Genomic DNA, 6,102 nt, shown 5'->3' on the forward strand with positions numbered 1-6,102 from the left:
GCAAGGGGAGGGAGCGGGTCACTGGCGGGGTGGGCGCACGAGGGAAGGGGACATGGTTGCCGGTGTGTTTGAAGATAAGATAGAGAGAGAGTACAAGGGGGAAGAGGAGAGAAGGAAAGAGAAGAAGAAAAAAGAAGCTGACATGTGGGATCCACATGTCAGTTAACGGTCAAACTAAACGGTCAACAAACGGTTTATTTAGGAGCGGGCCCCCACTGTCATAATCGTGATCAATTGCAAAGCACTCGGCGATTTGAGTTTTTGGAGACAGCCGATGCCAGAAATAATAAGTATCGGTCACAAATAAATTTTCGGTAGTTTTTTCCGAAAAAGAGTTTCCCCCGCTTTGTATTCCAAAGCAACCAACAGCGATACAAAGATCGCTGAGGGAACAACACATCAAGCCCAAAAAAAAAAAAGAAGAAACAAATGTTAACAACGGCAGCTCGACAAAGTGCGGATGACCCACCACCGCTACGCCCACCAGAAACAGAGCACCACAACCCGAGGCTCCGAACCACCGCGTACAAAGCAGTACCTCCAAGAAGGAAAGCGACACCGACGACGCTGCTGCCCGGACATGTCCTAGGGTTTCCCCGGCACGCGGAGGGAGGTGGGGGATGGATATCACCGACACCCTCCAGGAAGGAATGGTGGCACCCGCAGGTGTCACCGCATCGGAGCCGAAGACCGGCAAGGATTTCTCCCGCACTCCAACCCCACCGCCCAACGGATCGGAGCCGACCAGCCAGACCGCCGCCCACCACCATGCGCCAACGCAGTAGGGCCGCCATCCAAGCCGCATCACTACGAACACCACCACGAGACCAAGAGGACCGGAGAGAAGCGCACCACAATGAGAGCAGCAACACCGACGGCGAGCGGGAGAGAACCATAACGCGAAAAGCGATAGTTTTGTGCTATTCACTCGTCGTAGGCGGCGCCCCACCTTGGGCGAGTTCGATGATGGCGTACACTGCACACTGCCTTGGGCGAGCTCCATGTAGACGGACGACGGTGGTGTAGACCGAGCTCTGTCTTGGGTAATCTCCTTGTCGCGGAGGAAGCTGGAGAGCGGACGCGCAACACTCTGATCGTGCACGCACGCGCGATGCCTGGACGGTGGCTCGCTTAAATTTTTTTACTTGCATGCTTGTGTACGCACGTACTCAAGTGTAGCAAACATGCACCACGCTCACGTCGTACTAAGAAGCAAGCAAGGCCATGTAGGCATGACATGTGAAGCACAGATGTGCACCATGCGCGCCGTGTCCGAGAGAGGGTTCAAGAATGTGAAGAGCCACTCCAGTCCCTTGTTGCATATATATGGTCTCCACCTTTAGTATCGGCCAGTCTTACGCCATGGCATCTCTTTGGGGAGCGGACACCTGCATAGCGCATGGAAGCCGTCCTCTCGTTCTCACACCACAAAGGGGCAATATCAGTAAGCTCGAGGTGGCAGGTAAATTTGTTGGCCCAAGTGGCAAAGGAGTTGGACACGATTTTCCATGCAAACACGCGTACCTTAGGGGGAGCAGAGCACCCCCCATATGATCTTCGAGATGGCGACGAGCATCCGGTGCCCTGCTCATAGCAGTTGTGGATGGACGCTTGCACTCATCCATGGCTAAGTGATAGGCAGATCGAATGGTGAAGATACCGTTCTTCACCCGTGCCTAGGCGATGATGTCGTCGGTGATGCGGGGCGACGTGCGAATGATGGTGATGGTGTCAACGTCCGCCGGGAGGAAGTGGCGTCGGCACCATTCGCCGGACTCATCCAGGAGTTAATTTATCAACTTCATATTATGAAATCAATATCATTGGATGCATGAAGGAGTTAATTTTCATACTACATCTTAAGTATTATAGATGTTGATAATTTTAATTACATTTGATCATGTTTTATGAAGTTCGATTTAATACAAATGGAGTAAAGAGAGAAAGTATCAATTGATTTTCACGCAAAAAGAGAAACTGCGTATTTGGATCGTTGAAAGATGCGGACTGTTATAAATAAATATAGTGAACCAATCATGTAACATGGTTTCGTGGTGTAGATGGTTATCACGTCAGATTAACAGTCTGAAGGTCCTCGTTTCGACCCCGGGCGAAGCCAAACTTTTTCTCACTCGATAACCCTATTTTTGTGGGGAAAAAATGCGCTTTCTGTTTTACAGATAAATAAAACTGAAAAGGAACAAAGCGAAAATAAAAAATTCGTGGCCCATGCAGGTCTCGAACCTGCAACATTCGCGTTATTAGCAGGACGCTCTAACCAACTGAGCTAATAGGCCAATTTACTTGCTAGTCAAGTTCTTTTTTTGTATTTATATAAAGAGTCTTGCAACTCGTTCTTTCAAAAAAAAAAAAAAGGTGGCATGCACGTCGCTTTGTGGTCCTCATAGTAATCAGATTAAAGATCAAAACTCATCAAACCGGAACTCATAGACACAGCTCAAACAGGCCTGGATGCCGAGCTCAACTCTGGTCGGGAAACCTAGGAATAAGTTTTTTGAGGGATGCGGGCGAATAGCTAGGGCTCCAAAGCATTTCAGACAGGAATGACTAGAGGCAAGTCGGCCGTAACCGTTATGCCAAGCCTGAATGTAAACAACAAAGAGGCAAAAGTGGAGAAGATCGGGATGCGGTCCTCGAACAACTTTTTTCCGCTGTAAGGAACTGCGTGTGAGGAGAGTGTATGTGCCTAAAACCAATGAGTAGCATATTTTAATAACGATGCACTCAGAAGTAATGTTTGGCTTTCACGCAAATAAAGAAACAACGTTTGGATCGCGGGAAGATATTGCCCCAAGTAGATGTTTTTTTTTTTTTGCGAATAGCCCCAAGTAGATGTCAGGAGAGCAGCCTTTTGTTGCTCGAGTTCCATGAAGCTTATTTTAAAAAAATATTCAAAAATCACATTTTAATGTTTTAGAAAAATTATGAAAACGTTACACATTGACATATGGATGTGTACTACATGCGTGAAAATTTTGATGAGAAAATATGTTGACACTCGAGCTACACAAAAATGACAAATTGCGATTTTTAAAGAAGTGGACAGTACAAATACATTTATTTGTCAGTGTTTAAATCTTATCTGAATCTTTTGTAACATAGAAATACGTTTTTTCGATGTTTATACCAACTAAATTTATTGCACAAACATGTCTGATTTGTTCAGTGGAGTAGTTGGTTATCATGTCTGCCTAACACAATGAAGTTCACTGGTTTAATCCCGGGCAAAGCCATATAGTTTTTACTATTTCTGTGCACATTATTAAAAATAAATGAAATAAAAAATAAAAAATACGCCCCGAAATACAAAAAATTCATGGCCCATGCAGGTCTCGAACATGCGACCTTCTAACTAGATGAGCTAAAAGGCCATTATGTGTTTTTTTTTGCGATAGCTTCTCTAATACTCCCTCCGCCTCGAATTACTTGTCATAGAAATGAATGTATCTTCATTTTCGCGACAAGTAATTCAGGGCGGAGGGAGCACTTCTTTGTGAAGATAGAGGATGAACGACCCCGGCTACCAGAAGAAACAAAGTGATATATTGCACATTTGAGAGCATCTGCCCTTTCTCTAAAACTTAACCCCCCAAACATTAACACATTAAGTCCAATGGTACAAAAAAACTATGCACGTGGTTCTTTTCCTGAAACTCAACTTAAAAAAAAAACTTTTTAATTCTTCCATCATTTTGTTTACATTCTCCATTCAAACATGATATTTGCACAACATATTACTTCAAAACTTCATAATTCCAGTGCACAAATTTCAACAAAATTTCAAATTAAATGTATTCATATGTAAATATTCAAATTCAAACACACCATAGGGTTCCAATGAAGTGATAATTCAAATAAAACATGACAAAGTATAAAAATAAAGTGCTATGAAGTTACACTGATTTAAATATTCAAATCCAAACACACCATTGACTGCGGTACACTTCATCAATGGACTCACACTGATTTCTGCCACTGCATTCCTTCTCAAGGTGAACCAAGGATCATGCTTCTCAATAGCTTCTGCAATGGTGTTGAAAATAACTTGGTGCAGGCGGAATTGCCGCCTAAAGTTTTCTTTGGATAAATTGGATTCGACACAAAATAATCTTTCAAAATCTTGGCATGACGACCCTCTACCCTATCTCAATGAATGTGAATGTGGCCGAACTGAGAACCACGTGTCATTCTCCTCCCCACTTCCTCTTGAATAATCACAATCATTGCATCTCGAAATCACCACCATCGTCTTTTGCCTCCTAAGATGAGGTGTCCTTAAAATACATCTCCAATAACCTTTTCAAGTACACAATGCAACACCAAACGATCAGTTGGATGCAAAAGTAAACAAATACAAAGAAAAGGGTAAAATACCTTGGGGGAATCAATCGAGCACTTTAGGAGCGAAGAGTGGTGAGAGCCACAAAGGCTGGCGTTGGTGCACTATCGAGGGTTGTCGAGGACGAAAACGACAAGGGGGAAGCTTGGACTCCAACTGGAAGAGAATCCTGACCTTGACATGGTCGTACACGCTGCCAATGAAGTTTAATGGTGGCGCAACTCTGAAGTGCAGAAGATGGTAGGTGTGTACGTGAGATGGATGCATGTAGCTCACACGCAGGTCTATTTCTCCCTCCTGCTCCTCCGGCAGTTCCGTTCTTGATCAATCGGGGTGTCGTCGTAACCTTCATCGATTTGAAGCTCGTGACGGAACGGGGAGGCTGTGGGGGTAAGTGAGGAGAAGGTGGGGTAGGTCGGCAGGGCTGAGAGGGACACGCCAGCGTGGGGGCGCACCCCCATCCTTCGATAAAGAGAGAGAAGTTTGAGGACTTTTTTTGTTTGCTGCAACTTGGAGTATATAGCAAAAAACTACCACATTACGGGCTAGGCTACAAAAAACTACCACTTTTGTTAATCTTTCAAAATACTATCACAAAATTTGGTTGGCTGTTCCAAAAAGCACTAATGACTAGATGTTTAAAATTTGATCCGGATTATGACAGGACGAGGCCACCCGTAAGCGTTGACTGGTAGCACCTTTATGCTTTGTTTGGATGTCCGTATTGAAGAGCTCCATATTGAATTGGACTGAAATTCCAATTCAGTGAGGAAACTGAAATGGCATGAATACGAATTCGCATGTTTGGTTGTTCACTAAATTGGCCCTTGAATTGCCTCTGAGGTTTCAATACCGAATCATGTTTGGATGGCAAACTTTGGAATTGCATAGCTACATTGCCATGAAGATTATACCTTGTTCTACATGACTCAAAAACTGAAATCTTCTTACACATGACTACAATTAAATGAATATATAGCAGTAAACAATAATAAATATTCTACCAGATAGTACTTCTGAGGTGCACAAACAATCACATAGATACAGAGTCATATAATTATCAATCCACAAGCAGTCTACTAGCAGGACAAGGTCATCTCAATTTGTACTGCTAAAATTCAGAATAGGGATCCAGCTTGATACTTCTCAAATTACGCATACGCAAGCACTGTACTACTTCACCTATCTAACATGCAATGTTCATTCAGTAAGAGAGGCATCACTGAATATTTCTGGTACACATGAGCTTTAGTAAAAAAAGTCAGCAAGTATTCAAGTCCTCAAATTACTTATCTGCACTAACTGCAGCTCAATCCATTTGCTAGTTCACTATGTACAGATAATGGGAAGCCTGCCACGGTCACCGCCGGTTATCACCCCTTGCACCTGTACCTCAATCCTCTTGCTTCACATGGCCATGGGACGGGATGGTATGGTGGTCGCCGCCGCCGTCGGACAGGATGGTGGACGCCGCCGGGCTTCCTCTCGTCCACCGGCCGGGGTGGAGATGGAGACCGGTCTCGATGGTGGTCGCCGCTGGAGACAGAGACCAGGAGCGGAGGGGTGCGGTATGGGCAGAGCAATCGGGAGAGGGGATGGAAGGAGAGGGAGAGACGGGGGACGAACAGATCTGCCCTGACGCCGAGCTCCGCGGTTCTCGCCGCCGCTTTGGTAGCTAGATTGCCCCGAAATCCCCTCTCGTCTCCCTTCTTTTCTTTTCTGGTCGCTGGGATCGAACGGGT

At 45.0% G+C, this 6,102-nt stretch overlaps 1 non-coding gene across 1 annotated transcript; it reads right to left on the reverse strand.

Moving 5' to 3' along the window:
- Nucleotides 1-2,223: 2,223 nt before the first annotated feature.
- Nucleotides 2,224-2,297, reverse strand: TRNAI-AAU. The gene has a single exon. It is a non-coding gene; the product is annotated as a tRNA-Ile (tRNA).
- Nucleotides 2,298-6,102: the final 3,805 nt, after the last annotated feature.

The sequence above is a fragment of the Triticum dicoccoides genome, chromosome 2B (assembly GCF_002162155.2).
Source record: "Triticum dicoccoides isolate Atlit2015 ecotype Zavitan chromosome 2B, WEW_v2.0, whole genome shotgun sequence".
NCBI classification, from domain to species: Eukaryota; Viridiplantae; Streptophyta; class Magnoliopsida; order Poales; family Poaceae; genus Triticum; species Triticum dicoccoides.